Source organism: Hippocampus guttulatus, chromosome 4 (genome assembly GCF_054856545.1).
Source record: "Hippocampus guttulatus isolate MCC_2025c chromosome 4, RoL_Hgut_1.0, whole genome shotgun sequence".
Classification (NCBI taxonomy): Eukaryota; Metazoa; Chordata; class Actinopteri; order Syngnathiformes; family Syngnathidae; genus Hippocampus; species Hippocampus guttulatus.
The window spans coordinates 4,621,985-4,643,841 of record NC_141264.1 but is presented as its reverse complement, the minus strand read 5'-3'; the positions used below and the strand labels follow the sequence as shown (position 1 = coordinate 4,643,841).

At 41.3% G+C, this 21,857-nt stretch overlaps 1 protein-coding gene across 1 annotated transcript in view; it reads left to right on the top strand.

Moving 5' to 3' along the window:
* Window positions 1–4,576: 4,576 nt before the first annotated feature.
* Window positions 4,577–21,857, top strand: part of ppfibp2b (PPFIA binding protein 2b) — a 77,837-nt gene continuing 60,556 nt past the window's right edge. Inside the window, 1 exon segment of the mRNA XM_086108355.1 lies at window positions 4,577–4,730. The gene's annotated coding sequence lies outside the window, so the exon portion shown is untranslated.

The following is a 21,857-nucleotide window of genomic DNA, read 5'->3' as shown; positions in this document are numbered from 1 at the left end:
ACTCACACCTAGGGACAATTTAGTATGATCAATCAGCCTGCCATGCATGTTTTTGGAACGTGGGAGGAAACCGGAGTACCTGGAGAAAACCCACGCAGGCCCGGGGAGAACATGCAAACTCCACACAGGGAGGCCGGAGCTGGAATTGAACCCGGTACCTTTGCACTGTGAAGTCGACATGCTAACCACTGGACTACCGGGCCGCCCCTTCAAAGAACTATCCATCTCAAATAGTTTGTGTTGCAATAGAAGATTCAGGTATGTATGAAATTAAACTGAATCTGAACTGGCTTTCACACCATACCTTACTCGTAGTCCACTCAAACTCTTGTAGCAAAATCTGTTTTGGTCCAATGAAAATGTAGCATACAGCCATATATAGCGATCAAAAGGTTTGCAAAAAACGGTACTGGGTCACAGATTCCATCAGAAGATGCAGCTCTGTATATACAGTATACCAGGGGTCACCAAACCTTTTGCGATTGGGAGATACTTCATGTGTAGTTATTGTGTGAAGGGCTACCAAATTGATGCACGTCTGAAATAACATCTGTACAAATAAATTTAATAATATTAGAATGTGTTATTTTTAATACTTAATGATTTTAATTTTCAGGCTCTGATCATCTTAAAGATGTCTCACAATACTGCCAGTGTTTGCATTTTTAAATCATAATTTCTACTAGCAAATCACAATCCTAGCACTGGCGGGCTATTGATGTGGTCCTCATGGGCTACCTGTTGCCCACGGGCACCACGTTGGCGACCCCCTACAGTATACACACTTACACAGGTGGTGGTTGACTGGTTAGCGCATCGGCCTCACAGTGCAGAGGTGCAGTATTTGATTCCAGCCCTAGCCTTCCTGTGTGGAGTTTGCATGTCCTCCCAGTGCCTGTGTGTGTTTTCTCTGGGTGCTCCAAGTTCCTCCCACATTCCAAAAACATGCGTGGCAGGTTAATGGAACACTCTGAATTCTCCACTCTGAATTGTGTGCCCTGCAATTGGCTGGCAACCAGTTCAGGGTGTACCCTAAAGACAGCTGGGATCGGCTCCAGCACGCCTGTGACCCTGTGAGAATAAGCGGATTAGAAAATGGATGGATGGATGAATAGATGAATGACAAGCACCCTGAAAATTACTAGGCATTGGAGTGGAAACCACCCTCATACTCTTTAGACCAGAATGGGGTGTGCATATAACTTCATAGTACCCACAATTGGAATTTGTTGACATTCAGGCCCATTCCACATCAGCGCACTAGAAAGGCAACCACTTGTTGCAACTCGTACACCCACCGAAGGGTAGTGCTTTATTTCATGTAAAACCCTGTTGACAGACAGATGCGGGACAAATGTACAATTTGTAACAACACTTCTGGATGTAATAGTGAGTTAGTTCACTTTAACTAATGGCTTGTTTGTTATGTCTGAAAGTATGTTTCCTTACTTCCGATTTTATAGTCCACTGTGAGTAGTCTGTATGTCATAATATTTAGGTTTTCATTCGTGTTATAGATACGTGGTCGACCCAGTTGCCCGATGGAACAAAATTATTATATACTCCAGGCCAGGCAACGGAAGTTTGACAACATCTTTTACATTAAAGTTTTTTCTTTTTTTTTTCTTTTTTTAAGTAACACCTCAACAGTTGGCGGAAAGACCTGTGGAACAATTCTCTGTTATATATCGTTTATCTTTTAAGCAGTAAAGCAGAAACTCTTCTTACCTCTACATTGACATTCTTTAGAATGTTAGAAGTATCATAAAGAGTTACAGTCCTGCACTGGTTAAGTGTAAGAGTCTCTGCTGTGACCTCATGGTTCAAGATGTGCATCTTTTTCTGCTGCCTAATTTCCATCCATCCATCCATCCATCCATCCATCCATCCATCCATCCATCCATCCATCCATTTTCTGAACCGCTTTATCCTCACAAGGCATGCTGGAGCCTATCCCAGCTGTCTTCGGGCAGTAGGCGAGGGACACTTTGAACCAGTTGCCAGCCAATCGCAGGGCACACAGAGACAAACAACCATTCACACTCACACTCACACCTAGGGACAATTTACAGTGTTCCATTAACCTGCCAAGCATGTTTTTGGAATGTGGGATGAAACCGGAGAACCCAGAGAAAACCCACGCAGGCCCAGGGGGAACATGCAAACTCCACACAGGAAGGCCGGAGCTGAAATTGAACCTGCTACCTCTGCACTGTGAGGTCAATGCGCTAACCACTCACCCCGAACTATTAGAACAGTCTTTGAATGGAAATATTCTTTGTATTTTAACTGAATTCCAAAATTTGACTCAATATGTAACAAGCATCAATGTGTTAAAAGAAAATAGTTGATAATTGCGATGATTGAGTAAAATTGTGCGATTAATTAGTTCAAACATTTCAGTTGCTTGACACCACTCGTTTATATGAATGCTTCGATTGCATTATTCGTGTTTTACCTACATTTATGTTTATTGTGAACTCAAATTCAGCATGACTGAGAGCACTGGAGTGGTAGTAGTAACTTTGTTGACACTACTTTAATGGCAAACCCCTTTTCGGTGTTATGCTTATGCTTCATTCACTTTTGTATGCAGCCACTTTTGGTAAAAGATTATAGCACACCATTCAAGGCTCCCACTGAACTACGTCAATGACTTTTGTATAAGGGCGGACTTGGACATCTTTATTGGTCTACTGTGATATGTTCGCTGATTTCATTGGTTAAAGGTTATGAGGCTACCTGTAAATCTTTTAGCTGTGTGAAAAGCAGTAGGCTTCAAAGCGTGGGGAAAAAAGTAGCGGCTTGTGGTCAGGTAGGTACAGTGCAACTTTTAAAAAAAAAGCATTGTATATTTTACATTTTACTTTGACTTCATGGTCACTGTCGGTGTCAGTCAGAGACTAAGGTCGGGTTGGATGTGGCCCCTGGGCCGTACTTTGCCTAAGCTTGTTTTAAGTTAATGTGTACATGTGACAGCCATCGGGATAAAGGACCGTTGATACACTGTCATTGTACTCAACTTACTGGACACAGCAGAAACCAAGGTTAAACTTTTGGGCAAAAAATCCCAAAAATATGTTTGGCACAAACACAACATTGTTCATCACCAAAGCCACACCATTCCTCTGAAGTGAAGCATGGTGGTGGCAGCATAATGCTTTGGTTCAGTTTTTCTTCAGACAAGGTTGAGGGAAAAATGGACAAGTTTGCAGAAGCATTCAGTGTTAGCATTAACCCAGGCTACCTGCTAGAAAACAAATGAAAATGCAAGGAAAAGCTATTATAACAGTGGAATTTATATGGGGTTCGTCATTGTCGCTTGTGTGGTGGCAGGTGTGAAGTGAGGTCCATTTAATGCTGTACCGGTATTTTGAATGTGACAGTTTGTAAACACAGCCACAGTCCAGGTATAAGGGTATTCACGTGTGCAAACTTATTTTTACTTCCCCTTTCAAAAAGAAAAAATAAAAAAAAATTAATTGAGCTGCACTGGTAGAGTTCAAGTTCAAAATGGCAAGTGTGTGCACTAATAATGGCCAAAATACTGCTTATAATGCATGAATCATCTGGCACCCGCTTGCAGATCAGCAGAAGTCTCATACACACGAGGTGTGTGGGAACACCCTCCAGAAATCGATAATTAAAAGCAAGAGACAAACAGAGGGTCCCCGGAAGTGGACTGGCCAAAATAAATAATCAAGTACAGTAATAATAAATCCACAGAAGGAAGGTCTGTGACACCACATCACAATTTCCTTGGTAAAACACTAATTAATCACGAACACAGATTTAGATTGATTTGCGAACAATATTTGAAAGGGATAGATAGGCCTTTTGTGTACACTCTTAGAGCTTTGAGTTTAGCTCATAAAAATAAGAGCAAAAAAAATTGTTGCTATTCTATTTGTGTGTGTGCCGATTAAAATTACTTAAAGATATATATTTATACATTGCAACGAGTCAAATACATTTTCACTGTCAATTTGTTGAACACGATGCCAGTTCTTTGTTCGATCAGAGATGGAAAAAGAATAAGAACGCGTCATGAATTGTCAAATAAGTTAATACCACTAGATGGCAGCGTTAAGTCGGATAAATTCAAATGAGTCGTTTTTGTCATTGTGCCTGGAAAAGTTTATGCTGTTGTGGAAATCTTAGCAATATATCCCTAATACAAATGAAAGTGTCAACTATAAAGTCTCCAATACCTTGGGTATCACACTACATAGTTTTTGATAACATTGGGAAATTACATTTGTCACATCTATTTTCAAGCACGCACGTACATTCGTATTACGTATGTCTAACAATGAGAAACATTGTACAAGCAACAGTATTGATGTATCAAAATACATTGTGTCTAATTTTAAAAACATATTTTATAAGAGGTTTGATGGTAATCCTGCTGTGAACGGCATTTATTTTAAGGAGCCTAATTTAAAAAGAAGTAATGTACAGTACTACGTTCATATTAATTCCGAGGTGCTCTTGAATGCATCGTGGCTGTCACATGGCAGGTGGAGTTGATGGGGCTTGCGCTACAGTTGAGCGACTGACTACAAGCCAGGCAAGTTTTCTCTTCGACCAATTCACCTTGCGTGCGACACCCTGTTGTGTCACTTTGGGAATGTTTGTGTTTCCCCGTGCTCTCATTTAATCGGGAAGTGTCTTCAAAAGGATACATTGAAGCATTTATAGTTCGACAACCGTCTAGAGGTGACGCCTATGTAAGTAAAACAAAGCTACACATTCGTGACATTTGCCTTATATTTTGTCTGTTTAAAATATAGCTGACGTTGAATTCCATGAAAATTATCTAGTGCAACTGTCTTGCATAGTAACAAACCTGAACTCTGGAAACGCATTAAAGCCTGGTCCGAAAGGATCACCGGTGTTGCCAAAAGGAACGATAGTTCCCAAAAATCAAAGACAATGTTGCATTAATAGGTACGGTAATTTTACGGAGTAATTATGACATCCAATATTGCACTGACTGATGAGTTTTTTGTACCGTAGGCCTATTGTTATTTTCGGTGGCTCCACTCTAGAGTAGATCTCGGAGACTTAGTTCCATTTTTTTTGTACACCACGTTATGTTTGGAATCCAGTCATTAAGTAATTTCTGTCCAACATTTTGCCTTCCTCCTTAAGCGGTGTAGGTATCTTGTTTTTTCGGGAGACATTAAAATGCTGCTTTTTTTTCTCTTCCCTAATTCTTTTTGCGTCAGTGTTGGACAGTTCAGCAAGTACTACACGACACATTCCAATTCTACTCTGCAGGTGCCATGTCAAAGACACTGCTCCAACTGTGACACATGGTGTCTGACATAGCTATAGTTACAACCACTTCGTGGCACCAACCTTTTTTTTTTTTTAAATAAAATGTTTGTTTAGGAAAAAGGCACCTGTTAAAATTGGAACATTTATTTAAGCGGTGATTATTTGGAGGTACGGCCATCTTTTAGAGTGGAGGCCACTATTTGAATTACGTATTGAACATTATTTCACGCCAAGTCTATAGAACAGTGTTTCCCAACTTTTGTTGAGCCTAGGCACCTATTTCAGATAGTGCCATAGCTTTGTAAGCCTTGTATTGTGCACTTTTTATGTACTGTTATGTATTGTATGCCACTTAGTCATTGCATATATACACCCCCCCCCCCCCCCCACACACATACAGTATATATAAACTTCATTGCAATGTCTATCCCAGTTTGCTCCTCAATGCACTGTCAGCTTTGTGATGCTAAATGATGTGTTGTTGCTCTGACACATGCTGTGTAATTGCACATCATCAGTTTCTGACATGGAAGAGAAAGCCCGTACGCTTTGGGGGGAAATAGGGGGTGGTGCAGATCAAAACTAATGAGCAGCTCCCCTCAGCTGAAGCATCTGCCGCATCTAAAACTGGAGATGCATACACACCACAACACAGGGGACTTGAGAGGACATCTCTTCTGTCGCAAAACCCATTTAAAAGCGAACAAGTTGAAAGGCATCACTGGCACAGTGAATTGATTATGGCTGCTAAAAGGGGTGGCATCAGCACTTAAAAACAACAGGTGATAAAATGGCTCTTCACATGGAGTGATGCAAGATAAAAGCCTACAAGTTCAATTCAATGTACCATTTAATAGTTACAAAACATGTTTTCACGTTTTTTCCCCGTCAATATGTCACCTGTAGACTTTTGCATATCATATTTATGATGCTGTAGCCATGCAGATATGTAAAGTGGACTAGGGGATTCTGAGATTCTCCCTTTGATCAAATCATCGTTATACCTACAGCCATGTTTTTCCCTGTTGCTATACAGGATCACAGGATTTGTGTGTCATTTTAACTTTTGCAGCTAATCACATAATTGTGCGTTCACCCTATAGAGCACAGGTGTCAAACTCAAGGCCCGGCGGCCAGATCTGGCCCGCCATGTCATTTTATGTGGCCCGCGAAAGCAAATCAAACATGTCAACTTCTACCTTGATTGCTAAAATCTGGACCAAAATTTCAACTTCTCATATGTAATAAATAAGAGGGATATTGTAAGCATTTTCTTGTTACCAAATCCCTCATTACAGTAACTTTAACAATCGTTGAATCAACCATTATTCTTGACTTTTTTCAGTGCTTTCATAGTCATAACGGCCCTCCAAGGAAAACGGTCACTTCAATGTGGCCCGTGACAAAAATGAGTTTGACACCCCTGCTATAGAGATTGACTGCCATCCGTTGTGAGCTGAGCTGTTGAAAAAGGATAAAAAAAGAAAGAGAGGTGTGATCGAGAGGGATGAGAAAGAGAGGAACGGTGCAAAAGGGAGTTGCAACCATGAAGCCAGTCATGCTGCTAATCTGCAAGAAATAATCCTCTGTTTACTGTAGGGATGGAGGGTAAAAAGTGAAAGAGAGAGAGCAAAAGGGAAAATATGAAGTGACTGCAGTTTCTTAGTGGTTATCTGCTCTCTTGTCAGCATAGGGAAAAGTGGGAAGGGAATGTGAAAAGAGGCAAAGCAGGGATGAGGAAAAAATTAAGGAGCGGGAGAAAGTGCAAGAAATGAAACGCATTCGCAGATATCACCCATTCCAGTTTGTTCCTTTTAAAGACCAAGCAGGACAAAGATGCAGTCAAAACAAGTCATTTGTGACTATATTTTTCTGACTATATATTGGACTACCGTGGGACACAATGTGCACGCTGGGTGCGCTCCACTATGTTCATATTAAGTTATGCGTTTCCCCCAGTGAATAATGCAATCCAATAGAACACAAAATAAATGGAAACAGAAATCATATGTTTCACGGTCCCAGTGTGCCAGCATAAAAGTAACATCGGCAGTGTTCCAACACAATGTTTTAAATACATATTATGCTGTGATGGCGCATTTCCGACACGTCATATGGGGAAGTGAGCCTGTTTGACCTCTGTTTTAGTTTTTCAAGAAAAGCTTGAATTCCCAACTGTAGAAGCTCCTGGGCATTCACATTTTGAGATTCCGCTGTACTTTGGTCGAGCTCTCTGCTGTTATTACAGCACGTTTGAGACCTGAAGCTTTGTGGTGCACTCTGCAGGGTAAACAGAGCAACACATCCTCTCTCTTTATTTGATGATCATCATTATTCGTTGTGTCTAAAACGCGCTTTCATCATAATGACATGTTAAGGAAGTGGAATCCTGCAGAATGACCGCTACCTTGATAGTCAATTGTAAGTGCTGCAAATATTAAAGTTCTGCATCAACATGAACATTTTTGGATATTTGTTCCGTGTGCAGTTAGGCATCATATGCATTTTGACTGACATTTGACAGCAGATTGAAGGTCAAGTCAGGCATGTTCCTTTTCAGGCCTCTACTATCCACATTTCCCAACTATCATGAATATCATTTTCACACAGCGTGAATGAATACCCTTTGTTGATTCGCTCTTTTCCACAGATTGAACAAATAATTTGCAATCTCCAGAAGGTTTTCTTGCAGAATTGCACAGTATTTAGCTCGATTCATCATCCCGTCAACTCTGACCAACCCCCCTGCCTCTACAAAAGAAAAGTATCTCCACAGCATGATGTTGCCACCATCATGTTTCACAGTAGGGATGGTGATGAACAATATTCCCTCTAATTTTTCAAGTGTCTGAGCATACACACAATTCTCGCTGAGAATTCCTTCGATCACTGTGAGCAACATCTGACGTGCACGCTGTGGCTCCACCAATATAGCACCTATTAAAATTCTTATATCTTATCAAAATAAGAAGATTTGCCAAGTGGTTTCCTGAACCTTTAACCCTTTCAGGGCCATCGGTTACTACAGTGGACAGCTTATCATGTTATTAGGTTGCAGGGTGCATGAAGGGATTAATATAAGTGATTTGGCCCACTTGGAACGCAAAAGACAATCTTGTTTTTCATGAGCTGTTTAATACAGTAGAACTCCTCTACAACAAAATCATGTTTGCAGCCAGAAATTTTTCACAACGGGAGTCTTTTCACTATAGCAAATTTGATCTCAGACGTAAACACACACAAAAGACGTATATGTGTACTTTAAATTTTTATTCCAATAGCGCGTAAGTAGGAGGATACACGTATTTGACACTTCATATAGCCAGCGTAGAAAGAAAAACAGGGAAAGAAATTGTGAAATTTACAATCAGCATTCACTTACATCAATTTCTTGCACAATGTCTTTTAATTTGCTTCCTCCATCGTTCATCTTTATTACTTCTATCCTGTGTTAAAGCTTTTCTTCCGTTTTGGTGGCCTCAGTATTGCATCTCTGCTTTTTGCAGATGATGTGGTACTGTTGGCTCCTTCAAGCAGGGCTCTCCAACTCTCACTGGAGCGTTTCGCAGCTGAGTGTGAAGCGGTTGGGATGAAAATCAGCACCTCCAAATCTGAAACCATGGTCCTCAGTCGGAAAAAGGTGGCGTGCCCTCTCCGGGTTGGGGAGGAGATCTTGCCCCAAGTGGAGGAGTTTAAGTATCTTGGGGTCTTGTTCACAAGTGAGGGCAGGAGGGAGCGAGAGATCGACAGGCGGATCGGTGCAGCGTCTGCTGTGATGCGGACTTTGTATCGGTCTGTCGTGGTAAAGAAGGAGCTGAGCGAAAGGGCGAAGGTCTCGATCTACGTTCCAACCCTCATCTATGGTCACGAGCTATGGGTTGTGACTGAAAGAACGAGATCACGGATACAAGCGGCCAAAATGAGTTTTCTCCGCAGGGTGTCTTGGCTTTCCCTTAGAGATAAGGTGAGAAGCTCGGTCATCCGGGAGGGGCTCAGAGTGGAGCCGCTTCTCCACCACATCGAGAGGAGCCAGATGAGGCGGCTTGGGCATCTGATTCGGATGCCTCCTGAACGCCTCCCTGGTGAGGTGTTCCGGGCATGTCCCACCGGGAGGAGACCCCGAGGATGACCCGGGACACGCTGAAGAGACTATGTCACCCAGCTGGCCTGGGAACGCCTCGGGATCCCCCGGGGAGAGCTGGAAGAAGTAGCTAGGGAGAGGGAAGTCTGGGCTTCCCTGCTAAAGCTGCTGCCCCCGTGACCTGGCCCCGGATAAGCGGTAGAAGATGGATGGATGGATGGATGGATAAAGCTTTTCTTTTCTTAACTCCTTGGTATGCAAAGGTCCGTTTTGTTGCCATTTTATACCAAGCAATGCAACGTTCGTGCTGTGTCTGAAACTACGAGTGACATTTCTAACCACGTGCTAACAATAACAAATACTTCCTGTACTACTGCGCAGAGTGGTGGGTGCTGTTGCTGTTTCTGAGCTAAGCAGAAGTGGTGGCTGTGGAAGGCTGGATTAGACTTTTGCGGATGGCTTGTTTTCATTGTCATGAACCTCATTGCGAGGCAAGGGTGGAGAAAAGGATGTCATATTACACTTACAGGGGGACTTTTCGTTGTAGGCGAAAGCAGAAAACGGGGAATGGCTTTAATGCATGAAGATTTTTTCACACTAGGGGGTATTGTCTCACATGTAGGTTTCGTTGTAGAGGAGTTTCACTGTATGTTGTATGGCAGGGTGATGGTCCTTCTCTGGTCTGGGTTAGGGTCCTCTGGAAAATTTGAGATGGATACCTTTCAGAGACCCAATATTGCGCACAAAAAAAACAGTAATCCCTCGTTTATCGCGGTTAATGGGGACCAAAACCACCCGCGATAAACGAAAATACTCGAAGTAGCGACCAATTAACATATACAGTATATTTTAAAAAATTGCCCCACGTGGGCCTTTGCGCTTGAGCAGAGCGCACACACACACACACAAGCCAGCGATCCCCCGTGCAGCAGACGTGTTTATGATTAGTCAATTAAGGTTGTTTAGACAATTAAGGATGGAGAGACCTGCTTTTGTTCTTATAAGTCTCTCTCTTTCTCTCAGCAACACACATACACTCACCTGCGCGCCCATGCGTGCACGCATACACACGTGCCCCACGTGGACCTTCCGTGCTTGAGCAGAGTGCCAGCACGTATAGTGAACAACACTTAGACACTGATTCTTGCGGACTTCAAAAAAAACAACAAAACATTATGAATGTTTGAAAAAATCAGCGATGTACCGAAGCCGCGATAAACGAACCGCGAAATAGCGAGGGATCACTGTATTAACAATGACCAATTGCAAAATGACAAATAATATGTAGTAAATTGTTGTGACCTTTTCTATAAAAAAAATAAAACATGAGCATTTCTATGACAAATGCTAATGAAAAAAAAGGACATTTTCTACAACTCATACTCTAATAATGGACACTACAGCTTCGTGTTTGCTTTCAAAGCTTGTAGCAGACGTGTGCACATTTTCAGCATGATGTTTCTGATCCACTGGTGAGAAGACACTTTGATCCTCTCCTCTTTCATCTATAACTGCTTCAGACAACAAAGTGTATGCAGAAAAGTGGTGAAGATTGCACGCCTGTCGGAGTCCTATGCGTTGTGTTGTGTTATTTTTGTTATTGTGACTTCAAAATGGCGCCGCGACAGTAGCTGCTTTTCCAGCAGCTCCGATATTTTGTTCTTCTACTTCCTCCTTTCATAACTTTGCTGCTGTGAATTGGGAATTTCTCCATTGCGAGACTAATAAAGGTATTCTTATCTTATAACATACATACTGTATACAAAGTAATATCTAGTAACATGTTGTCATTAATGTCCATTTACCTTATTTTTCCCATTTCTACAGTGATTATAAACTTTGTCCAGATTGATGACCCCGTGTGCTTCTTGTTTAGACTTTATATGCATCAGCTGGTTGAAGTCCCTGCTTATTTATGTGTGCTCTGTCAGGAAGAAGTCAAGCTAACCGCAGCTAGAATTGTTCATGCTTTATGTGACAGTAACACACCACCAAGGCAGTAAGAAGGTAAGATAAGATAAGAAAACCTTTATTGTCTCACAATGGAGAAATTTACAATGTACAGCAGCAAAGTTCGGAGGAAGAAGTAGAAAAAGTAGAAAACAAGTATTTGCATGCACAAAATAATAATAATAATAATAATAATAAGAAGAACTGTACACAGTACAGAATGCAAAATAAAAATAGAAAATATAGAATATAAGCAACTGTGTATGTGCTGCATAAGGCCAACTACAAAATAAACCTTTCCTTACCAAATAATATATGGACATCAATGCCTTGGCACACTTGTATTTTGAAATTGTTCCTGGCAGCATGTCATGGCATAATGCCTGACTTGACTCGTATTCCAGACTATTTGGGGCGTTTATTGCTGTCACGATCTGTTTCTATTGACGACAACTATACACTGTATTGTATGGCGCACCTTTGGCGCTCTCTTTTAGCTCCTCACATAAAAGTGTTGCCGCGAACATGTCTGAGTATGTGCTGATCAACCCCGAAGCTTTTGCCTCACGATGTACTTGAATTCCGTCAAATGTGGGTGGTGGAAATTACTTCAAAGTAGCAGCATCTGTTGATTCATATTCAAAATTAATGTCTGCGCTCAATGGTATTCAATTTAAAATCGACATATTTATTATGTTACAGGTCATTAATACATTCCGGGCTGTTATTACATTGTGGGGGTTCTACTTTTCAGCTAATCCAAAAATCGGACTTGCTTGAGTTACCATACACTGCTTCGTTCAAGTTGGTGTTATACTTTTAATCGCTGTCATTCTGTCACGAATTTATTACACGAAAAAAAAATCCCCAATTCATTCCATTGCCATTAATAAACAATGAGAGCATAGTTGCCACTTGCCAACTTTCCATATTAGTTTTGTTTTCATGCATCAGAACAAAAACCTATAATAATGAAAGCAAAACAACTGCTACATCATCTGACTCTTCCCCAAACTCTTTGTGGAGGTCTTAAAGACATGGGTGATGGCATAGATAGGCAATTGAATCACTAAAATCACCAGCCCTAACCGTGGAAACGTAGACTTGAGTGGCACCACAATTTTATAAATAATGTTCAGTGAACACTTATGAACTATGAATTAAAGTCTGTTAAGTATAATGTTTGAGTGAAATTAGTTTATGATATCTTAAAAGTGACTTTAAATACGAGGTCTTTGTTATTTGGCATAAACGATCATCATGTGGTGTGACGGATTATAGCAATAATTACATCAAAATAAATACCTAATTTTTTTCACTGTGTGTAAGACCTGATAGTCCATTAAAACTACCTCCTCTCCTCTCTGTTGTATAACATGTAAGCCATGTTTGGCCTCTTGTCAAACATCTACAGAGATGTCAGTGATTTGCAAAAAGGGAACCAATCACCTTTGAAATTTCAGTTTCACCCGAACCTTCACAAAAGGGCGATTTGTGAGCTTCAGGAAAATCATTATTCATGTGACCCCATGTGATGGCCAGCAACTGTTAAATATTACCACAAAATAGGCAAATCTACACAGAAGGAGGTTATGTGTGTGAGCGATTCCTCTTCATTTGACGAAGCCTGTTTGGATTAGTGTCACCAGCTAGAGGCCAAACCTAAGCCGCAGGCCCTAGATACAACTGTGTGTGTGATTGTGCCTAGTTGAGCCAACTGGAGACACCAGATTCTTCACCAATTAACATCAACAAGACAGCACCTCTGACATTTGAGATTTCTACATTCTCTTATATCTTTGAGCTCAACTGAAAATCATATTTATGGCTTCTGGGTGACAGAAACTTGATCTGTAAAGATATGTATGGAAATGTTCTCCGTCTAGATCGTGTTGCCCAGTTTAGACATACTAAAATTGGTTGCGCCTCATCATTTTTGGAGTGTCCGTGGCTCATTGTTAACGACCTGCATCGGGGAGGAGCTCTGGGCTCAATTAGTCACTGTAAAAATACAAAGAACTATTGCTGTTCAAATATTGTCAATGTTGTGTATAAATGAAATAATATTGAATTCATTTTCATGTAGAGATGGGCAATAATACAAGATCAATTTCAATAGAAAATGCCTTCAAAAGTTTGACGGAAAAAAAATCAGGATGCAACCCTGATTCCGGCATTATGCATGTTGGAGGTAGCGCATAGCAGACTCCAAAGATGAAGTAGTGCAACCAATGAAGAAGCAGCAGCTAAACCAACAAAAAAGTAAGACACATACCAGAATCATGATCATAATCATAATCATCTTTATTGGCCGAGTATGTGGAACGCACAAGGAATTTGTTTCCGGTAGAACACGCTGCACTAGTATCATCATAAACAAGGACATGACAAATAAGTATGGAAGGACATTCCGTAGTATAAGTTAACCGTTGTGCGGTGGTACAGCCCAGTGACAACTGTGAGACAATGTGCAAAGTACCAAGCAGAGCTAAAGTGATCAGTAGTAGAAAAATACTCTTGTACAGTTGGTGCAGAAAATCATTGAACCATTTTAAAGTGACCTGTAGCAGTATTTGTAGTATTTCGTTTTCGTTTCGCTTGTTTATTGAACATAAAACATATACAGTAATAATTTGACAGAAAGTAAGGTAAGTAAAATAGTAAAAAGGAAAGAGAAATCAGTCATCATTCAACACAGTTATGTTCAAGGAAGTAGGAAGAAGTAAAAAAAACGTATCTAGTCCTACCCCCGTGTTATGTGTTTATATCTAATAGATCATTTTTATATCAATCAGAAAAGAAAGTAAGAAGAAAGAAGGCTCATGCTTTACCCTTAACCGTGCTATTTTTACAACTTTTGGTTTGTATCGGGATTTTATACATACACACCCCGGCACTCTTGTGTCAATTTTCTCTTGTATTCATAATGGATATTGCAATACCTTTCTCTAGTTATCAACTTAGTTCTGATTTATTATTATATTTAATGTTTAGAATTGATCACATTAACTCTGTTGATGTAGGTTGTTTGTACTATTTTTTTTGAATTTGTTTTTGAACTCAGCAAGCGATTTACTCATTTTCAGGTCAGTTTCGAAATTATTCCACAGATTAACACCTTTGACAGATACACTTCTTTTCTTGATATTTATTCTTGTTTTGAGTTTTTTGAATAAATTGGTCCCTCTTAAATCATAGCTGCTTTCTCGAATTTCGAAAAACTTCAGAATGTTTCGGCAGAGCAGGTTATTGTGTGCTTTGTACATTAATTGGGCGATTTTAAAGGCAACGAGGTCATAATATTTCATCGTATTTAATTGATAAATAGTGGATTTGTGGGTTCCATATATTTTGATCTATTAATAATTCGAATTGCTTTTTTTTGTAGTTTTAGAATAGGGAGTGTGTTTGTTTTACAGGCATTTCCCCATATTTCCACACAGTAGGACATATATGGCAATAATAATGAAGAGTAAAATGTGTACAAAGATCTCTTATTGAGCACATCCTTGGTTTTGTAGAGGATCTCTATGGTTTTGGCTATTTTTCTTTTTACGTTATCGATATGTGGCTTCCAACATAGTTTTGAGTCTATTACAAACCGAGAAACTTGGTTTCATACGCTCTTTCTATCTCAATTGAGTTTAACCATCATTTTAGCTTGGTGTTTGATTGGTCTTGTGCCAAAAACAATTAACTTTGATTTTTCAAGTTAAGTGACAATTTATTTCTGTCGAACCAGTTTTTTAATTTGTTTAATTCGTTTTCTATGGTTGTCAGGAGCTGTTTCAGATTTATTCCAAAACAGTAGAAAGTTGTATCATCAGCAAATAGGACACATTTGAATTGTTTTGAGACCTTGCAGATATCATCTATATACATATATAAAAATTCCTTGTCTCACCCCTCGGGTGGTGTCCGTCCCTCATTCAGCTCGGGTCCTCTACCAGAGGCCAGGAAGCTTGAGGGTTCTGCGCAGTATCCTTGCTGTTCACAGCACTGCGCTTTTCTGGACTGAGATGTCCGATGTTGTTCCCGGGATCTGTTGCAACCACTCATCTAGTTTGGGGGTCACTGCCCCGAGTGCTCCGACCACCACAGGCACGACTGTCACCTTTACCTTCCAGGCTGTCTCCAGCTCCTCTCTGAGCCCTTGGTATTTCTCGAGTTTCTCGTGTTCCTTCTTTCTGATGTTTCCATCACTTGGGACCGCTACATCCACTACAACGGCTTTCCTCTGCCCTTTATTTATGATCACGATATCTGGTTGGTGCGCCATTACCATCTTGTCAGTCTGGATCTGGAAGTCCCACAGGATCTTCGCTCGGTCATTCTCCACCACCTTCAGAGGTGTTTCCCATTTTGACCTTGGGGTTTCCAGTCTATCCTCCGCACAGATGTTTCGGTCGACTATGCCAGCCACCTGGTTATGGCGTTCCATGTAGGCTTTCCCTGCCAGCATCTTATCTTATATAATATATGTGTATATATATATATATACACTAGTACAACAAGTGTGCAATTATGCAGATGTGCAATTAAGCAGATGTCCTTGAGCACTTTAAAGTGTCTGTTGCTGTGGAATATAGATCAATGACAGTGGTTCAAGTGAGTACAGAGTTGGAGCTATAATAACTATAACGGGATGCTGCTCCACAGGGTTGTGCAAAATTGCAAAGAGCCACCATACAGGTAGATTTGGGTTACTGTTTAGGGAGTTAATGGCTAGAGGGAAGAAGCTGTTTAAGTGTCTGCTAGATTTGGTACGCATGGATCGGTAGCGCCTGCCTGAGGGGAGTAGCTGGAAAAGTTGGTGGGCAGGGTGCGGGGGGGGTCCAGTAGGATTTTTCGTGCCCGTGTCTTGGTTCTTGCAGTGTGCAAGTCCTCAAGAGTGGGTAGGGCGATGCCAATGATTTTTTTCCGCCGCCCTAACTGTCTGTTCAAGTCGGATTTTCCTTTTTTGTGGCGGCCCCAAACCAAACCGTGATGGACGATCACAGGATTGATTCGATGACTGCCGTGTAGAACTGTCGTAGCACCTCCTGTGGCAGGCCATGCTTCCTCAGCAGCCTCAAGAAGTACATACTCTGCTGGGCCCTTTTCAAGATGGAGTTGGTGTTGACCTCCCACTTCATGTCCTGGGCGACTGTGATTCCCAGGAACTTGAAGGTCTCAACGGTTGACACAGGGCAGTTGAATAGTGTGAGGGGCAGCGGTGGTGAAGGATGTTTCCTGAAGTCCACGATCATCTCTACCGTCTTGAGCGTGTTCAGCTCTAGGTTGTGTCGGCTGCACCAGAGCTCCAGCTGCTCCACTTGTTGTCAATACGCAGACTCGTCGCCGTCTTTGATGAGACAGATGACCGTGGTGTCGTCTGCGAACTTTGAGTTTGACAGCGGGGTGTGTTGAGGTGCAATCGTTTGTATAGAGGGAGAAGAGCAGTGGAGAGAGGACACATCCCTGTGGGACTCCGGTGCTAGGGTGTGTGTTGATGATGTTGTTCTTCCTAGTCTCACCTGTTGTGTCCGTCCCGTCAGGAAGCTGAGGATCCACTGGCAGATCGTAGGGGACACACTGAGCTGGAGAAGTTTGGGGGTGAGCAGTTCCGGGATGATGGTGTTGAACACAAATCTGAAATCCACAAACAGGATCCTTGCCTAGGCTCCTGTGCTGTCGAGGTGCTCGAGGATGTAGTGCAGCCCTATGTTGACTGCATCCGCCACTGACCTGTTTGCTCGGTAGGCAAACTGAAGAGGGTCCAGCAGGGGTCCGGTGATGTTCTTTAGGTGGTTCAGCAAAAGGCGTTCAAAGTACTTCATGACCACAGATGTCAGAGCGACAGGCCTATAGTCGTTCAGTTCTGATGTTGTCTGTTTCTTGGGAACTGGGATGATGGTAGATTGTTTGAAGCAGGATGGGACCTCACACGGCTCCAGGGATTTGTTGAAGATTTGTGTGAAGACCGGAGCCAGCTGGTCAGCGCAGACCTTCAGGCAGGAGGGGGACACTTTGTCAGGCCCCGCAGCTTTCTTGATGTTCTGCTGCTTGAAGAGCCGTCTCACGTCCTGTTCATGGATCTGTACGGCAGAGAATGAGGGTGGGGGCGTGGATAGAGTAGTTTCTGGTAGACATAGAGGTGGGCGTATGTGGGAAATGGGGGTGTCCTTTTCAAATCAGCAAAAAAACATTAAGCAGAACAAGAGTGTGGAGTAACTTTATTCAAATAAATGACCAGTCGACTCAGCATAACTCTTGCAATAAGATGTTATTGTGCATACTAACCCGATTAAACACCTCTGTATAGATTGATGTGTAATACAAGTAAAGGAGTTCCAAGTAATTGACGTGCTATAGTGCCAGTGATAGCCATGTTCGACCCTTGGCATCGGAGGCAAGTGAAATATGAATGGACTCTGGCAATAATGGGTTGCTGAAAAGATAGCCGTCTAGCGCAAATAAGCGTTTGTAATGCAGTGGTGAAGTAACTGCACATTACACTACATTACAATGTACAAAAAACTGTTTATTACTTTCTATGTAGGTAAAAAGAAATCAAGCACATTTGTTTAATGTTTCAATTGACCACTTTATATGACCTTTTCATAGTAGTGTTGACCTCTCATTAAAGGTTATGTAGTAAATAAAATTACCGAAATACAGCATTTTTCTTTGGGTCCTTATTTTCAATTGTAGAGAAGAAAGACAAAAAATTCTCTCTCTCTCTAATATATATATATATGTGTAATATGTATATATGTACAGTATATTATATGTTTATCAGGGGTGCCCATTACGTCGATCCTAAGCTACCAGTAGATCTAAGACAGGTCCCAAGTAGATCCGAGGATTGTCGAGGAGTAAAAAAAACAAACAAACAACCATTTGTGTGTCTTTGTACATATTAGTAATATATATTTTTTGTGTTAATGTACGCTGCACCCTAATCATCCTATCAGTCTCATTTTCACGAAAAAATTAAAAAATAAAATAAAGCAGGTAAATCTTGAATTTACGGTGGTGCGTGATTACGTCACCGGAAGTTGTTTAAGCTCAGCAGTCTGCAATTGCAGCTTGTAATCGGAGCTGTTGCGCTCTATCTTTTATCGTCATTATTCTCATTCAGAGTTTGCTTCGTGTACAATTCACCGAGGGCACGGGCAAAGAATAGGAATCTAGGAGGGCCCAGGGAAGCACTTTAACGTACGGTACGTGTGAGCTATGAAAGTTAACAGGCTGCAAAAGTGCATCGCATGCCTCGGTTTCAGGCTGTTTCTCATCATGGCGTGTGTGTGTGTGTGCGTGTGTGTGCGCATGCGTGCCGGTAAGGGTAGATCCCGGGAGGTTAGTTGATCGAAAAGTAGATCTTCGGTCCAAAAAGTTTGGGCACCCCTGATGTATAAATCAGCATGTATTGTATTGTATATAATATATATATCTCAACCAATATGAAATACTTATCGCGATATTCTCTTCAGTCATATTGCCCAGCCCTCTACAGCAGCAACAATTTGGGTAGAAAGAAGAAAAAAAACAAACACCGTTCAATTAAGTGCAATATAAATACAAATATGGATAAGGTCGCAGTGCGATTTACAATTGTTTTTCACATCATTTAATTAATATTTTTCTTTTTATGATTATTATTATTTTTTTATTCAGCAGCCTGACTATTTTTTTTTCCATCATACAGATGAATTGAGTGTGGCCTTAAAAAATGTCCGATGGTGTTCATTATCTCAGAATTATATATATATGGATGGATTAATATATATATATACAGTATATAATAATAATGATTATTTTTACAGGTTCTCAGAGGCATCAAGTGTTTAATAACACAATGTGTGTTTTTCTTTGAATTCTTTTCAACAATGATCTCTTACTTAAGTCCCATACTGCCACCTTCTTTCCTCCAAACATGATGGGTTATCTCGCTTACCGCAGGACTATCAGGACTTCTAACAGTTTCCCTGACTCCGAACAGTCCTGACCAGCTGTTTAAAAGGGGTAGAACCTCCCGTTATCTCCACTCGCAGTCCAATTTGTGCAGAAATCCAGGTAGTTTCCAAGGCTTCACATTCTTTTTCTTACAATTGTACTTGTTGCACCCGTCAGCATCTGTTCACAAAGTAGTCCCATTTGTGAACTTCCCAAAAATATGATGGAATCGCAGTTTAGACGGCAGCATGCTAATGTACATTGACTGTGTGCAGATTGGCAGTGTGAGCTGTGTGAGTGAATAGTCGCTAATGTTGATGAGCATTAGGACGATCTCTTGGGGGCTTGATTTCCCCTAAGCAAGATTACATCACATCATCCCCTTTGCTTCCTTGATGATCATGTCTTTCGAAGTTGGCATGACAGTACACACGATGAGAGCCTTAAACGAGAAGATGAGAAAAATGGCAGACCAAAGACGGAGTTAAGCAAAACAGCATAATAGTATATGGAAGTGATGAGCTTATTACAACCATTCTGAGTAAGTGAAATGAAGAAATTATTGAATTTATAAATTATGTTGGTTGACCTGGGGCTTTATAGATTGCATCGCTTACATAAAACATTGGAAAAGAGACTTCCAGATGTGTTAGAAAATGTGTTTAAACTCATTTTTTTTTTTTTTTTTTTTAAATACACCTTTCATTGCAGATGGGTCAGACGAGGCATTTCAGTCTTGCTGCCACATGGAAGAGGCATTGGCCTCCCTGTCAGGCAGAGGGAAACCCACAAGCAGGATTAACCATCTGCCCAAACGCTGGCGGTAGTTGCCTGGCGGGTGACTTGTGGCAACTGGTTAGAAAAAGAAAGGGTTTACTGATCTACAGGGTCCGGCAAAATGATCTGACACATTTGTAGGTTAAATAAATAAATACATACATGCATACATAGGAGTGTGAAAGAAGTTTAATTCTGAAAATGAGGCGCATTTTGCCTGTGCATCTGTCAAAATGAGTTCAAAAAACAAACATATTTGGGGGGCTTTTTCAAAAAGGGGAAAAGATCATTTCTCAGAAAAAAATGAACCTGTATTTCAGAGACAATATCCACAGTCTTACTGAAGTTTGCTATTCCAAAATGGTCTGATAATACCACCAAATCGTCATAATGCCTGTGGAGTTTTTTGAAAGGAAAAAAATAATTTCAGCAAACTAATTACAGCAACTCCATTCAAAGTAATGGTGAGTTGTATATATGATGGTAAATGTACTGTCACTTTATAGCGCTTTGCTCCCTTCGGTAATTAAAATGCTTCTGAATGTTTCCTCATTTACCTACTGATGACACAGCATCAGGAGGAACTGGGGAGTCAATATCCTGCTCAAGGCCACTTCGACATAGTCACAATGGCTGGGGATTGAACCTCCAACCTCTGGGTTGGGAGATGACCACTGTACTGCTGAGCCATGCCCCCAGGAATTGTTTTAATCCATTCTTTGTCAATACATCAAAAAATTAGTCTGGTGCAAAAAAAAAAAGCTTGAGGACTGCTGGTGTGGGGACCTTTAAGATTGTCCTTTGCCTTTTTACTAAATACAGGGTGACCCAAAAAAAACGGGCCCCAACTCTAATTAGGCCCCGTTTCTTAGAGTTTTGTCTGAATGAAATGAAACTTTGGCCATAACTAGTTTATTATATTCAAAACATCACATCAAAACACTAGGGTCTTTGGCCTTTTTTTCTCCGTTCTACAGCATATGTTTTAGATGGTCTCCATTTAGCTCCGTGCATTTCTTGAGGCGCAGCACGAAGTTGTCCATAACGTTCTTACAGACTGAATTGGTAATGGCTCTCATCTCCTCCCTGATGGCTTACTTGAGTTCCGTGATGGTTCTGGGTTTCCCTGCATAGACTCTGTCCTTAAGATAGCCCCAAAGAATAAAATCTGGGGGTCTTGGGTCCGGGCCATGGGGTGCCCACTCAAAATCAGTCTTGAGACTGATCACTTGGCCTCCGAAGTTCTCTTTCAGCCAATCCCGGGACAGGTTTGAGGTGTGAGAACTTGCTCCGTCTTGCTGGAACTAGAACTTGCTCATGAGCGACGGGTAGATGGTCTGGAGCTCATTCTTGAAGGTTTTGAGGACCTCCACATACCGCTCCTTGGTGACTGTCGCTGCTGCGCCAGATTCTTCGATGAAGATTGGTCCAATGATGTCTCTGGCTGAGATTTCTGGTTCCAGCAATTACCAATTCAGTCTGTAAGAACGTCATGGACAACTTCGTGCTGCGCCTCAAGAAATGCACGGCGCTAAATGGAGGCCATCTAGAACAGGGGTCCCCAACCTTTTTTGCCCCACGGACCGGTTTATGTCAGACAATATTTTCAGGGACCGGCATTTAAGATGTGGCGGATTAATACAACAAAATAATATGGTATGAGCTGCATGAAAACTGTGGTGTTTTCGAAATATAATAATAAACACAAGGAGCGTCTAATCTGCCGCAACACTGATCGCTATGATAATGTTTAATGCCTTCAAAATACGATACAGCGCAAATTCAAAGTGCATGAAAATGACGACTCACCACAGCCCCGAGCTTGATT